The 16,355-nt window shown below is 39.4% G+C and overlaps 1 protein-coding gene and 1 pseudogene across 2 annotated transcripts in view; one reads left to right on the forward strand and one right to left on the reverse strand.

The window, feature by feature from the left end:
- C8H4orf19 (chromosome 8 C4orf19 homolog) overlaps positions 1–16,355 on the forward strand; it is an 83,196-nt gene that overhangs the window by 20,602 nt on the left and 46,239 nt on the right. The window lies entirely within an intron of this gene.
- On the reverse strand, positions 11,023–11,195 carry LOC131409218 (large ribosomal subunit protein eL39-like; annotated as a pseudogene).

The raw sequence follows: 16,355 nt of genomic DNA on the forward strand, positions 1-16,355 counted from the left end.
AATTATATCTCAATAAAACTGTTCAAAATAATAAAGTGACAGACTTCTAAGTAATTTCAGTAACCTTTGAAGCCTAAAAGTTTTCAGACAAGAGGTCAATAGACATCTGTTAGTTACCGCATCAGAGGTGTGTCCCCAGATCCATGGGCTTTGACTTGCCAGTAGCTTTGGAGAGTCTTCCTTGCCTATAGCAACAGTTTTCCCATGTGTAAAAATGAGAAGCTTCAACTCTGATCTTTGTTTAATAGTTTTATTGTTTTTTCCCCTGATTGTAAAATTAGTATATACACATTTGGGAAAAACTCAGAAAAGTATGAGTTCAAAGCATAAATTAAAGAACACAGGTAATCCTGTGCCTCTGAGAGCAGTATCCCTTCCTGACTCTTTTCCATGTTGGAAAGTCTAATCTAGAACTTATATTTTAGAGAACCAAGTTCTCACACCACGTACATATGTGAACTGCGTTTTGAAAGAATCTTCTCCAAAATGATCACTTGGATCCCTGAAGATCTCATCTTTCTAAGGGTGGACTTTCAGGCTAGGATAGGTTAGATTGTGTCCAAAGGCAAAACAGTTTGTATTAATTTGAAAACACACCCCCACTTACTTTGTGCAGTCATTAGAGGTGTCCCCCACCCCACGATTTACACGTTATTTTTCTCTCTATATTATTAACATTTGTACCAGGTTGTGATCTTATTCATTATTTACCTGGTTCTGATTTCTCTAAGCCTAGATGCAGACCTCTGGAAATAATGGGTTATGAGGAAAATGCTGCCTTGGATCCAGTTTGCTGGGAATCACACATTACCCAGTGCAAGTCTTAGTGTGGGGCTGACTTTTAAGATGTCAGGTGGATATAGTAGCCTATTCTTTGTTAGGAGGAAAAAAAAAGGATTAGTTATTTGGCTTAAGTCCACCAAACTAAGGTTAGCCCTTAAAGGAACAAATACTTCCTCTAGCTTTAGATTTTCCTTCCAGTAAAAAAGTAAAGTAATTGTAGGGCTGGCCCCGTGGCTTGGCGGTTAAGTGCACACGCTCCGCTACTGGCGGCCCGGGTTTGGATCCCGGGCCCGCACCGACGCCCCGCTTATCCAGCCATGCTGAGGCCGCGTCCCACATACAGCAACTAGAAGGATGTGCAACTATGACATACAACTATCTACTGGGGCCTTGGGGGGAAAAAAAAAGGAGGATTGGCAATAGATGTTAGCTCAGAGCCGGTCTTCCTCAGCAAAAAGAGGAGGATTAGCAGGGATGTTAGCTCAGGGCTGATCTTCCTCACAGAAAAGAAAAAAGTAATTGTAAATCTTGCTTAGGTAATTGTAAATATTGCTTAGATAAGGAATCACACCTCTTACACTTCTGTTTGTTCACAATAGAAATACTTATTTATAATTTGCCTTATAAAATTATTTTCTTGAATGGGTCTCTTAGTACAAGGAAATTGATTGATAACAGGGAATCCATTTCTATGAAGAATAATAATGGGTTGAATCATAATAGAAATAGTCTCATCCTCTTAATTCTCTCAGAACTTTCTGCCTCCCCCTCAGTCAACAATTATCTGTTATTTTTATTGCTGGTTATTCTTTCACGTGAAAGTGTTTTATTTTCTCAGATGGTTGTAAATTTTTTTTAAAGTATGTCTCATAAACGTCTTTTTCCCTCCACAGTACCTTACTTAAGGTCGAGCCCTAAATATTTCTTTCTTGATTAATTATTTGCCAGCTGGCATGGCTAGCCCTCCTGAAGTATGGGCATTTATGATCCAATTACAGTCTTATATCTTTCTCAAGGCACAATCAGAATTATACTGTCCACAGCAAAGCAGAAAAGAGCAGCTTTTGTTGGAGCAAACTCAAAACATTCGACAGTTGCTTAAAGGTATGTGGTTGTTCATTGTACTAGTCTTTCAAGTCTTCTGTAGATTTGAAAATTTTCAAAATCAAAAGTTTAAAACCAAAAAGTTAAACATCCACATATATCTCCAGAGCTTAGACCCAATATCATATCTTTTCCAGACTCGGCTTCTCAAATGGGTTGTTTATTTCAAAGGATGCTAAATTTCAGCAAATAACTGCGTGTTTCTAAGAACCCAAAACCTTTCTCCTTGAACCCTGCTCATTTTATTTCTTCATAAAAATTCTTCACGTTGTGTTTCAGTTGTGTCCTCCTCAAACCTTAATCAATAAATTAACTGAATATTTCATGCAAGATGTTCTACAAACAGCTTAGTTTCAGTCTAGAAGAGGGAGATTCAGGTATTAGCCAAACACTCACATAAATGTAAATTTTCAGTAGTGACAAGTGCTATGTGAATCAGTAGTAGAGGGGTTTGACCCAATAAGGGAAGTAAAAGAAGGCCTCTCTGAGGAACATAGGGGGAGTTAACCAGGAAGAAGGTACAGCATGAGCAAATGCCCTTTGGTGGATGGCAGCAAATCAATGTGGGACTAAAAGATGACCTGTGAAGATAGAACTCAGAGAGGAAGATGGTTCCAGATAAGCTTGAAGAAATGGGTAGGAATTTTGTCTTCTCATTTTAAGAACAGTGGGAAGCTACTGAAATGTCTTTAAAATCAGGGAGCTGGCGTAATCCAACCTGTGCTTGGAAAAGATTACTCCAGCTGTGTTGTGGAGCGCTGATTGGAGAACACCCAGTCGCTGTGGGCAGCCCCGTCAGAAAGGTTTGGCAGTGGACTAAGCAAGAGACATAGGTCATTTGATCCAGATTTCGATGGCAGTTCAGTAGAGAAAATTGTACTAATTCAAGAAATACTTAGAAAATAAAAGTATCAGACAATGTTGGTATAGTCTAAGTTTCAATGAGGGTTCAGATAGAAGTGAACTAGTTCAAGAAATATTTCATAGATAAAGTCATCAGGAGTTGGGGATGGTTTGGAAATGAAAAGTGAGTGAAAGGTGTTAAGGGTGACACACACACCATATGACTCATCCTACATATGTACAGCAGCATGTTGAAGGCTCTGAGAAGTTCGACAGCAAAGAAACCTGGCTAACTATCTAATCCAGCATTTCCCAGATTCATTTGAGGCCAGAATTCCCCTTTTCTTTTCCTGGTAATAGTTACTAACATCCTAGGAACGTAATTCAGATAACTCTGAGATAGCCTAAGTGGGCTCTTTTACTTTGAACGATTCCAAACATTCTTCACATTTTTTTTTTTTGAAACCTCTGTATTAGGCTGCTAGCGCTGCCATAACACAATACCACAGACTGGATGGCTTAAGCAACAGCAGGGTATCTTCTCACAGTTCTGGAGGCTAAAAGTCCAAGATCAAAGTGTCAGCAGCTTTGGTTTCTCCTGAGGCCTCTCTCCTTGGCCTGCCGATGGACACCCTCTTGCTGCCTCTTGACATGGTCGAGCCTTGGTCCATGTGTTGTCTGTGTGTCCTAATCTCCTCTTCTAATAAGGACACTGGTCAGATTGAAGTAGGGCCCACCCCAAGGGACTCATTTTACTTTGGTGTTGTTACGTGCCATCACGTCGGCTCCAACTCCTGGCGACCCTATGAATGAGTGATGTCCACAATGCCCTACTCGGCTTCTGTAGACTCATGCTTTTGGCTTCCTTTATGGAGTCAGTCCATCTCATGTTTGGTCTTCCTCTTTTCTTGCTGTCGTCTACTTTTCCCAGCACTATTGTCTTTTCCAAAGAATCCTGCCTTCTCATGATGCGCCCAAAGTAGGACAGCCTCAGTTTTATCATTTTTGCCTCCAGCGATAGTTCGGGCTTAATTTGCTCTAGGACCCACTTGTTCGTCTTTCTGGCAGTCCAAGATATTCACAGAGCTCTCCCCCAACACCGTATTTCAAATGAATCCATTTGTTTCCCGTCAGCCCTCTTCGCTGTCCCGCTTTCACACCCCAGCATAGTAATTGGGAATACGAGGGTGTGGATAATCTTGGCCTTAGTCTCTAAGGACACTTCCTTATACTTGATGATCTTTCCTAATTCTTTCACTGCTGCCCTTCTATCTCAGTCTTCTCTTGATTTCTTGGCTGCAGTCTCCATTTAAATTGATGACTGAACCAAGGGAAACAAAATCTTGAACAATTTTAATGTCTTCGTTGTCTACGTTAAAGTTTTGTAGTTTTTCTGTGGTCATTCTACCTTAATTACCTCTGTAAAGTTCCTCTCTCAAATACAGTCACATTCTGAGGTACTGAAGGTTATAGCTTCAACGTACGAATTTTGGGGGAACACAATTCAACCCATAACAACCCCAGAGGCATAAATTTCTCTTCTAGAGCTGGTGCCACCATTGAGCATCCACACCCTACACCACATCCAAGGTCTGGTAGCCTTGTGTCATAAAGAGTCATCCTAAAATGTCTCCATCATAAGCACTCTCCATGGTTAAGGATAAGAAAAATGCAACGAACAGTGTTTCTCTGATCAACTCCATACCCAGATATCAAAGATGGAGATGTTAGTGGAGGAGAGAGAATGTTTCTGGATTTTTCTTCTAACCGGGTTAAACCAGCATTCACCTTGAAGCCCAGGTGAACACCAGTCTGCCCTGCTCCACTGTGCCAGCTGTTCGTAGTCTGGCATCCGTGTAGCCAGGTCTCTTATATGTGGGGTCGAGGGTGAGCACATTGTGAGATGCATGGGAACTAAAATTCAAATTCTTACTTCACTCTCTGCTCAGAAAGCAAGTCATTCAGCTTTTCTCTGTTTCTTATCCCGGGAGAATGGCTGAGAAGATTATGTTGATAGATCATTCTGTCTTTAAAAAAACAAAAAAAAACACTCTGTGCATGTAAAACCAGACTGTCACTCCTCCCATACCATCAAACTGGTAAAGTGGTCAGATGGCCAAAACTGTGTGGATGTATTGAATCAGCAATTCATAAAACTCCCCCAAGAAGTTAATATTCTATTATTTTGCATGCAATTTTATATTCTATATTCTCCACCAAAGTCACCTTCAGTTTTCCCATGTTTCTAATTTCAGCCAGGCTTTTAAATTTCAACACATCGTCTTTACTGGAATTAAGTCCCAAATGAATCACAAACCAATGAAAACTGCCTGCTTATTTGCTAATTATATACAATTTATGTTAAAGAAGGAGCCAGATTTCTTTTCCTCCTCAATCCTCTTAAGTCTCAAAGTCTGTCTGCTGCTTTTTGGAACCTGGATACAACTAATTGAGTCATTTTATGAAATGCCTCCACTGTATTATTCCAGCGTGACAGGTAGAAGATGCTTGGTTTGCACGTCAGTCAGCTACTTCCCAAGAGGAGATGGTTTGACCTGGCTTTATGAAAAAACCACTGTTCTCTCCTTAATGACAGCATGGAGGGGTCCGTGAAAATAAGGTGCACTGAACAGATCTCCCTGAACTTGTTTGGCATAAGTTACTGGAGCTAATCCAGTTCTGATATGTTGTCCCTATGCACTGCCAGTACTGTTAGGCAGTGTTTCATGAATCAGGTTTGAATTATGGCCTCTATCCATACTTCAGAATAAAGTTAATCAGAGACTAATAGGTCTTTGTTCAAGGCTGGCTTATTATCTTTTTTTTCCTAGTGGATATTTACATAACTCATATATTCTTTCTAGTGCTGTCACAGCGGCACCAGTGCTCCCGAGGTCTCTTTAGTTCAAATCCGGCTCCTGCCTCTTTAGCACCTTGACATTTTGTCAGTTTAAGTTGAAGTTCAAAGCCCCTGACTCCTGGTTTTAGAGGAGGATATTTTCTCCCTTCTCTCTTCTCACATGCGTGGCTCTGCAGGTATCAGGAGCCGTGGGGACTAGGCAGCCTGGTAATTACATTGTTTATTTACTAGTTTCACACAAAACCAAACCAATCCCAGGCATGCCACCAAGCAACCTTCAGGGAAATAATATTTCAAAAAGCTTCACTGAAACCATTTATTGACATTCAGAGACATTTAATCATTCTGCTGAGCAACAAACACTTGGACCAAACAAGGAAGAACCCAACCTTTCAAACACTCGACCTTTGTCAAAGGTTTATTGAGAAAGGAAACCCACAAAAGAGCCGGAGGTGCCAAATCCGGGCAGCCTTTGTCATACCCCTTTGCCAGGTGACAGCGTCATATGGCATTGGATATGAGCTTAAGAAAAAAGAAAAGGAACAAGGTTTCTCTCTCTATAGAAATTGGATTAAAGTTACTGTTCCTTTTTATGACTTATAGTGTGTATCCTCTTTCTAAAATATATTTTCCTTCCCCCACTTCAGCTCACTAACCCCAAACACACACACACACACACACACACACACACACGCTGTCCTGTACCTTCATAACATATTTGAATAATACATACTGCTAAAAATACCCATCGTCACAGATATAATCTTCCCCTTGGACATCTGTTTGTTCCAGTTCCTGACTGTCTGGAAGTTCTGAAGATATAACTCAGCCTAGAGCTTTTTGTTAAACAATAAAGAAAGCTGTTAATTTCTGTACGTGAGGATAACACATGTAAAATAATTAGCGCAGTGCCTGGGACAGCCCCAGTGATCCAGAAATGGTAGTGATGACAGAAGTAGTGATGGATGGTGGTTATGACTGGAATGGAGATGATGTGTGTGATATTTTAGGATCCATTTATTAAAATAGGGCAAGAACCATATGAAATGCTTTGCTTGTTTTGAAGTAGCTTTCTTTGCCCAAAGGTTGATGAAATACTTCAAAAAGGCAAAAAGAGAAATTTTTCTACACTCACGTTAAAAAACTACAAGAAAAGTTGCAAGAATTGCACATAAATCACACTCACCATCTGGAATCTACAGTTAACATTTTGTATCTTTTCTTTGTCACATATCTAACCACCTTGCTATCCATCCATCCCTTTTTTTTTTAACTACATCTCAGAGTAGGTGGCACACGTCAGTTTATTTCGAACATTTCAGCATGTATTTTGTTAATTATATTTACAATTCTCTTCTTCTCTTCCTCATTTTCTCCCACTCCCTCCCCTTCCTCTGGTATAATTTACACATAGTGAAATGCACAAATCCAAGTGTGCGATTTGTTGAGTTTTGGCAACTGCGTACACCTGTGTAACCCAACTCCCCATCAAGATATATAGAGAACATTATCACCTCAGGAAAATCCCTCATGCCCCTTGCTTCCCAGTCAGTCCTTGTCCCCACTCCCATGGAGTCAGTCACTATTCTAATTTTTTTTTTATCACCATAGTTTAACCTGTTCAAAACTTGAATCATAAAGTGCATAAGTATGTTCTCTTTTGTGTAAGGCTTCTTTCGCTCAGCACGTTTCTGAGTTTCATCCATTTTTTGCATATATCAATAGTTCGTTTTTTTTATTGCTCCATAGTATTTCATTGCACGACCATACCACAGTGTATTATACTGTTGATGGACGTTTGAGTATTTCCAGTTTGCAGCTATTCAGAATAAAGCTGCTCTCAACACTCTTGAACAAGTCTTTATGTGGCTATACATTTTCATTTCTCTTGGGTAAATATCTAGGAGTCATTTTGCTGGATCATAAGGTTGCTCCATAGCCTTCACAGCCATGCCTGCTGGGCTGATTTTCTTGGAGCAGCAACCTCCAAATCCATTCAAGTCCAGAATATTTTTTTCCCACGTGCAATTGCAGAAGAAGGAGCAATAATAGTTACTTGTAGGTTCTAAATGTTCTCGTTATCCTTCTGCTTGAAGATAGGGCATTTCTCAACCAGCGTGTTAGGACATGTTAGCATATGGATTTGTGGGAGGAACAGCACTTTGGACATTGGAGGTAACTCCAGCTTATCTCATTTGTAAAGCAGCCCCCCTGCACAAATGCTTTTCATAATAGACTGTCCATCATTTGAATATTATTCATCATGTGTGGAGCAGAAAAAAAGAAATTGAGAACCTCTTCTCTGGGCCAGCCGCGTGGCTTAGCGGTTAAGTGCACGCACTCTGCTGCTGGCGGCCTGGGTTTGGATCTCAAGCGCAGCATGGCTTCTCTGGCCATGCTGAGGCTGCGTCCCACATACAGCAACTAGAAGGATGTGCAACTATGACATACAACTATCTACTGGGGCCTTGAGGGGAGAAAAAAGGAGGAGGATTGGCAATAGATGTTAGCTCAGAGCCGGTCTTCCTCAGCAAAAAGAGGAGGATTAGCATGGATGTTAGCTCAGGGCTGATCTTCCTCACAAAAAAAAAAAAAAAAAGAACCTCTTCTCTTATCCCTGGGCTACTGTATAGTTGTTGATTTCACCTGGTCCGTCAACATCACTCAACTACCTGTTTCTTTGTCACTTGTCTCGGCCATCCTCTATTGCATCCATTTTAAACCCTCTCTCCTCTAATCGGATCTCAGACGCAGTCACCTTCCACCCTCACTCTTAGCTGCTACTTCACAGCAGTGGTTCTCAACCTGGGTGTTTTGTGCCACTCTCAGCCTATCAATAACCAGTGTTGTGGTTGGACTGGCCCTGGCGGTTCTTATTATGGTAGCAAGACGCCCTTCAGCAATAACCATCAGGAAGCTTTGAGAAAATAAATGTTTATTACTCACAGGACCTGGAAATTACACAGCACACCTGGGGCCACATGGCGATGCAGCTGAGAGAGTGAGAGGGTGAACAAGCCTGGGGTTCAGCTTTTACTGGGGTCAAGGGCGGGGGCCTAGAGTTTCGTGGGCTCATTCTTTATCGGTGAATTTAAGATGTAAAAGCAGGAATTTAAAGTGCAGGAAGAGAAAAAAAACAAGTGACCCAAATGGTCAGTTATTTAAATCAACCCAAATCTCTAAACCGAAGGAGCGTCAGTGTGAGGTTGCAGCCTGGCTCTGCCTGGTCGCGGGGGCTGGCGATGTGTTTATTCGAGATAGCCCTCTTTGAAGTGGATGCCTCAGGAATCAAAGCTTAAGTCAGACACTTGCATTACAAAAAGAAAACCCAACTGTCAGGGTTTACAGGACACAGGGTCACTTTTGCCCCCCAGATGACAATGTCTTTGATTATACTGTAGTCAGGAAGGATGCTGCTAGCGTACAGTGGGTCAGGCTGCTGAACATCCCACAGTGCAAAAGACAGTCCACCGAAAGAAAGAATTATCCGTGCTAAAATGTCACTACCGCCGAAGTTTAGAAACCCTACTTTACAGGCAGAATAGAAGATGTTAGATAGGCTTCTTCACGTGTTTTATGCCGTGGACTGCGTTATCAGTCTGCTGAAGCCTATGGACTCCTTCTCAGAATAATATTTTTAAATGCATAAAATAAAAATATATAAGATTACAAAGGAAACACAGGTATCAATTTTAAAAAATTGTGATATAGTGATATGTGCTTCTTGATAAATGCATTACAGAACAAGACCTAGCAGGGGTCTAATAACTAATAAGTATGAGCATAAACAATATTTTGAGATGTACAACAACTCTAATATGAAAATATCCGATTTCTATGAGAGACAAAGTCACAGGATCTGCTGATGATGCTGTAGTTTGAACTGAATTGAAGAAATTGCTAATTTTTTGAAGAAAATGTTAAATTTTAGTTAGAGGTTAGTGAAGGAGATGTGAGTTTTTCTCACTTAACTTCACAGATGCCCTGAATTCTGTCCATGAACCCCGTGGGGCTCTGCACACCCCATCTTAAAACCCCTACATTCGAGGAGATTGCCATCACCAAAAAAAAGTAATTTATCTGTGTCTACATCCATCCTTTCTTCCTTCCCTCCTGATACAAGAATAGATGGCCCTCTCTGTCAGAGTTCACTTGCAGAAAACAGAAATGACATTAGCTATTTCAAGCAAAACAAAATTTAATACAGGGAATTCAATGCTTACAATATCCCTGAAAGGGCTGGAGTAGCAGGCTCGATAACACCAAAAACACCATCACAGAACCAAACCTCCGGCGAGCTGCCTCCTCTTACACAGCCAAAAAAGGGGGGGTGTTGGAAATGATCATTGGAACTCTTGCTGCAGGAGCGCTGCCTTAGCTGGGATTAGCCGGTGAGCTGCTGCAAATGATGGCCCTAGAGTCACGCCAGGCTGATGGAGCTGCATAGGCAAAAAACCGAATGCCCCGCACTCTGCCTCTTGACGTCCACAAAGCACCTGGACATTGGAACACTTCCTAAGAATAACCCAGTGTGCTGCTACGGACTTGCCAGCAGAAAAAGCAGAAGTAGCCAAAGTACAGCCTCTGCCTCACTTCCTTCCGCCTTTCTCATCTTGCATAGCATTGTCTGAATCTGAGTCTTTATGGGAACCCTACTGCAAGCGAGTCTGGGAGATCTTGTGTGTTTTCTAGCCTCCGCAGAACAGGAAGACACATAAAATGAGCTGAGCACAGGTCCACCTTATTCCTCATCCATCTCCAGTCTAAGGTTCATTAACCCTTTGCTGTTTCCTCTTGCCTGCTGACAAACCGTCCTCTTTTCTCTGTCTTCAGCTCCTCCCTTTCTGCCAACTGTCTCCTATCAACATATCCAAACAACTTGAAAACACTACCAATTTCAGCAAACATCCCCTTAATCCTACTTCCTTCTTTCTCGCCATCTCTCACCTCCCATTCACAGCCATTTTTCTTCTAAGGGCTGTGTGTGCTCGGTGCTTCCTCTTCCTCATCTTCTGCTACTGGTTCACCCGTAGCAGTCTAGCCTCCAGGTTCACTACTCCACCAAAATTGCCTTTGCCAAGGTCACCAATTACTTCCCGGGTGCTAAATCTAAGAGGCATCTACAGTCCTTTTCTTACTTGACCCTTGAGTGTCATTTAACACTGCTGGCCAATCCTTACTCCCTGAAACACTTTACCTGCTTCCATTACCACACTCCTATTTATTTTTTTTTTAATTTTTTTCCAAATAAAAGTCACACATAGTTATCACTGAACCAACCTACTAGTACAGAAGCATGGAAACAAAGAGAAAAATCATTTCCCAATAAGACTTGTTCAACTGTCCAGATAGTTGTGACATTTTCAGCTTGTATGGAAAGATGCTAGTGACCTTGAGAAAGCATAAATATGGTACCATTTCATGTGTGCTTCCTATAGACCTAGCTCGGTTCTTCTCCAGTGTCTCTTCTTAGAGTTGTACCTGATTTTATTGCAGTTTTCATCCAAAGCCATTGCAGAATGAGAGAGTTCTGTTTTTGTTTCTCGGCCAGAAATTACTTGATCCTGAAAGTCTTGTGAGCAGGCGTGGCAAGGAATGGAGTCATCCCTCTTCATTTTTTTTTCCTACTCCTCTGGCTGCAATTTATGAATCTCCTTTGTAGTCTTTTTTTTTTTTTACACTAAGCAATGTTCTTCAGAATTTAGTCTTCTTTCTTTCACACTACGTACTTATTGTCTCTATTTTCTAATTCAATCTCATGGCCCTATTTATTGGCCATATTGTTGATGAGTCTGAAATCTTTATATTGAGCCCAAAACTCTCTCCTAAGCTTCCGGCCAATATATACAGCTGCCAACTGAACACCTCCCTTTGAATGTTCATCAAGCACCTTAGATACAGGATACACCAAAGTGAAATCTTCTTTCCACCTCCAAGCCTGCACCTCCTTATTCCTATCACCCAGAGATAGGGTGACCATCCATCCCTGTTTGCCCAAGATGCTTCCAGTTGATACTTGTTGTCCTTGCATAATTGGTATAAGTGCTGCCTTTATCCTCAGAAGTGACCAAATTAGTGCTGCACTTGAAAGCTTGCTTTAAAACTTCATTTGGGTACTATTTTGTATAAATAATGCTTTTTAAAGAGGAGGATAAAAAGACAATATTTTCTCTCACAAGGAGGATTTTTAGAACACAACGTATATCTTGCAATATGCTGGAGAAAATTAAAAACCAAGCAAAAATTAAAAGCAGAAATATGAAAATAAAGGAAGGAAATGGTAAAATTAGACAATAGAATAGGGATTCAGCAGAAAGCATAAATGTAAATGCTTTAAACTTCTCTATTAAAAGACAGAGGCTCTTAGGTTGGGTCAGAAAAGAAGTAAGGTCAATTGCTGTTCACCCAGAATAAGGTGACAAAGACAATAAACAATAAAAAGAGAGGCAGAAGGAGTAAAGGGGCACGTATATATGGTGACTGACAAATAATAATGTACAACTGAAATCTCACAATGTTATAAACTATTGTGACACCAATAAAAAAAAGGCAAAGATAAGGCAAACAAATGCAAAAGAGAGAAATCAGGGGCTGCATATTAATATGCAGTACATTCAAAGTACATTCAAAGAGAAAGAAAACAAAATAATGAATATGATCTTTCAATCTTTGATCAAGGGTATAGTTTCCAACAAAAAATAAAATCATGATTTTGTATATATCGAATAACTCAGCTTCACATACAAACAAAAAAGGTAATAGATAAAGAAGAAATTGAAAAAGGACAAATGTGGAGGGAAAATTTAACACAGCTCTCTAGTATTCCAAGATATTCCCTGAATCAGTGGGATAGACACATATTTTAAAAGTCATGCTTATTAATTCTTTCCAAAACATGCTTTAAAAGAATATTCCCGTCTAGCATCATATGATACATGCTATCTTCATGTAGCAAATCATCGAAGTCTAAAAATCTTGCTATGGAGAGACTGCCAAAAATATATTTCATGGTTTAAAAAAAAAATCTGAGGGCCGGCCCCGTGGCTTAGCGGTTAAGTGCGCACGCTCCGCTGCTTGGGACCGGGGTTCGGATCCCGGGCGCACACCGATGCACCGCTTCTCCGGCCATGCTGAGGCCTCGTCCCACATACAGCAACTAGAAGGAAGTGCAGCTATGACATACAACTATCTACTGGGGCTTTAAGGGGAAAAAAATAAATAAATAAAATCTTTAAAAAAATAAAAAAAATAATCTGACTCATTTTGGACAAAAGTCATAAGTTCATCCTACTGCCTCCCCCAAGATGACCTTTGTTTTCATTTGGGTATATTTCTTTTGATTATATATGTGGTGATTTGTTTATAATAAAATTGAAATTACATTTTATGTACATACCCTGCAGTTTTTTTCACTTAGTGTTATTTTCTCTTTTTCCAATTTATCATATATTATAATTTATTTAAAGTTATTTCTATCTATGAGCACTAGAGTTGTTTGCAGTGTTCTATAGTATTAAAAATAAAAACAACTAAGTGGAACACCCATTTTTAAAAATCTTTTTTTATACCTCTTATTCTCTGATTACATTCTTTGGTTGTACTCCAAGAACTGGAATTTTTGGAGCAAAAGTTATTGATATTTTAAAGGCTCTTTAACACTGGCTGTTATCATAGAAAAACAAAAAGGTCAATTTATTAGGCAAAAGTTATTTGCATTTATTTATTTCTATTTATTTCTATAATGCAATTTTCATTGCATTAATAATTTTTCATGTTCATTGGCTGATTTATTCTTTTCTCAATTGGTTGATCATGTTTTTTGTTATTTTTATTGGTGTCTTTAATAAATATCCTATTGAATTATGAAACCTTTTAAAGTTAAGGGGAGTAACCCTTTATCATCTGTGTCACAAATATTGTTCTATTTGGTCTTTGTGTTTTTGTGGATGGTGTCTTTTAAGGTGAAAAATGTTTACTTCTTATGTAATCTATTAATGTTTTACTTTGTGTTTCTTCCAGACATTTAGTAACTAAAAAGGCCTTCCTTAGATAAATATTCACGTGTATTTCCCTTTAAATACTTTTTGTTCTCATTTAATGTAATTGCAGGGTCTAACTTTTTAATAATAACCTGTTGTCCTAGCACTGTTTATGAAATAATTATAAAAATCCACATGATCTTATATGTAGAAAAGCCTAAAGATTTCACACACAAAAAAGTTAGAATAAATGAATTCCGTAAAGTTGCAGGATACAAAATCAATATAGAAAAATCAGTTGCATTTCTATATGCTGACAACAAACTATCCAAAAAGGAAATTAAGAAAACAGTCCCTCTTATGGTAGCATCAAAAAGAATAAAATACTGAGGAATAAGCTTAATCAAGGAGGTGAAAAACGTGTGCACTGAAAATTACAAAACATTGATGAAAGAAATAAAGAAAACAGAGATAAGTGGAAAGATATCCCATGTTCATGGATTGGAAGACTTAATATTAAAGTGTCCGTATTACCCAAAGCAAATTCAATGCAATATCTGTCAAAATCCCAATGACATTTTTTACAGAAAAAGAAAAAACAATCCTAAAATTCATATGGAACCACAAAAGACCCAGAATAGCCAAAGCAATCTAGAGAAGGAAAAACAAAGCTGGAGGTATCACATTTCTTGATTTCAGAATATATTACAAAGCTGCAGTAATTAAGACAGTATGGTTCTGGCATAAAAACAGACATATAGACCAAGGGAACAGAATAGAAAGCCCAGAAATAAACTCATGCAGATATGCTGTCCGGGCTGCTATAACAGAATACTGTAGACTGGGTGGCTTATTTTTTTAATTTTTTTTTAGGTGACTTTTCTTGGGTTTGTTTTGTTTTGTTTTTTGAGGAAGATTGGCCCTGAGCTAACATCTGTTGCCAATCTTCCTCCTTTTTTCTTTTTTTCTCCCCAAAGCCCCAGTAGATAGTTGTATGTCATAGTTGTACATCCTTCCAGTTGTTCTATGTGGGACACCGCCTCAGCATGGCTTGATGAGCGGGACGTAGGTCGGTGCCTAGCATCGGAATCAGCAAACCCCGGGCCGCCAAAGCGGAGTACACGAACTTAACTGCTACGGCACTGGGCCGGCCCCAGACTGAGTGGCTTATAAACAACAGAAACTTATTTCTCACGTTCTGCAGGCCGGGAATTCCAAGATCAAAGTGTCAGCAGATTTGATGTCTGGTGAGATCCCACTTTTCGGTTCATAGAGCGCTGTCTTCTTGCTATAACCTCACATAGCATAAGGGGTGAGGGCATTTTCTGGGGCCTCTTTTATAAGGGCACTAATCCCATTCATTAGGGCTTTGCCCTCATGACCTAACCACTTCCCAAAGGCCCCACCTCCAAATACCATCACATTGGATATTAAAGTGTCAACATGTGAATTTTAGGGAGACACAGATGTTCAGTCTGAAGCATAAGGTCAACTCATCTTTGACAAGGGTGCCAAGAATACACAATGGGGAAAGGATAGTCTCTTCAACAAATGATGTTGGGAAAATTGTATATCCACATGCAAAAGAATGAAATTGGACCCTTATCTTATACCATACACAAAAATTAACTCACAATGGACTAAAGATGTAAACATAAGACCTGAAACTGTAAAACTCCAAGAAGAAAACATAATGGAAAACCTTAATGGCATTGATCTTGGCAATGATTACTCAGATATGACACCAAGAGCACAAGCAACAAAAGCAAAAATAGACAAGTGGGACTACGTCAAGCTAAAAAGCTTCTGCACAGCAAAGGAAACAATCAACAGAGTGAAAAGATAACCTGTGGAATGGGAGAAAATACTTCCAAACCATGTATCTGATAAGGGGTTAATGTTCTCTGGGGATTTTTAGGGAAAAATAGCTCACCACTAAAGAGTATTACTTCACTAGGATGACAGTCTTTGTTATTAATTGTTTTAATGTGAATTACACATACTATAATATGATATGGTAACATTCCATTTAATATAGTGGTTAAATCTATAAAAGTTTTGGTATAAGCAGAAAAATGAATGAGAAAAAATTGTTAGATGAGAGAATTGTAGGTGACTATGAGATATGGTTAAGTAGCTTTTGACTATGAGAAGCATACCAATGTATTTTTCCATTTTTAATTCAACAAACATTGACTGAGCACCTTCTCTGTGTGCCAGATATTGTTGAGGACCTGGAATAACAACAAAGAATGAAAGAGTGTCCCTAAACCAGTTGTTGGACTCCTTGACTTGGCACTGGCACAGAGTTTGTCCAGCACATCCAGAGTGCCAATACGTCTGGCAACCAAAGGACAGCTTTAGTGTCAGTTCCAAAATGTTAGTGCAAATGAACGTAACCTGAGATTTTACCAAACAGCATTACTATGGTCAATGAACAATATGTTCCTTGACTTTTTGAGATTGACTTGACTAAATTCGTCATGGGAAATTCTGTCCTCTTAGATCTTCTATTATTCTGAAGACCAGGTTACATATCTTAAAAAAAGCAAGAGAGAGTGGGCGCTGTGAATCCAAGGCCCCTGCAAATCAGTTATGTTCTTTGTATCTATTTTTAGAGAAGGTATATCAAGGCACCATTTTCAGTGCTCTACGGGTGTTAACGCATATAATTCTCCTAACAACCACATGGACTAGATATTATTATTATTGTCAATTTACGGATGAAGACTCCAGGGCATAGAGAGATTAAGTGATTTACCTACAGTCACAAAGCTAGGAAGTAA

The sequence above is a fragment of the Diceros bicornis genome, chromosome 8 (genome assembly GCF_020826845.1).
Source record: "Diceros bicornis minor isolate mBicDic1 chromosome 8, mDicBic1.mat.cur, whole genome shotgun sequence".
Taxonomy (NCBI): Eukaryota; Metazoa; Chordata; class Mammalia; order Perissodactyla; family Rhinocerotidae; genus Diceros; species Diceros bicornis.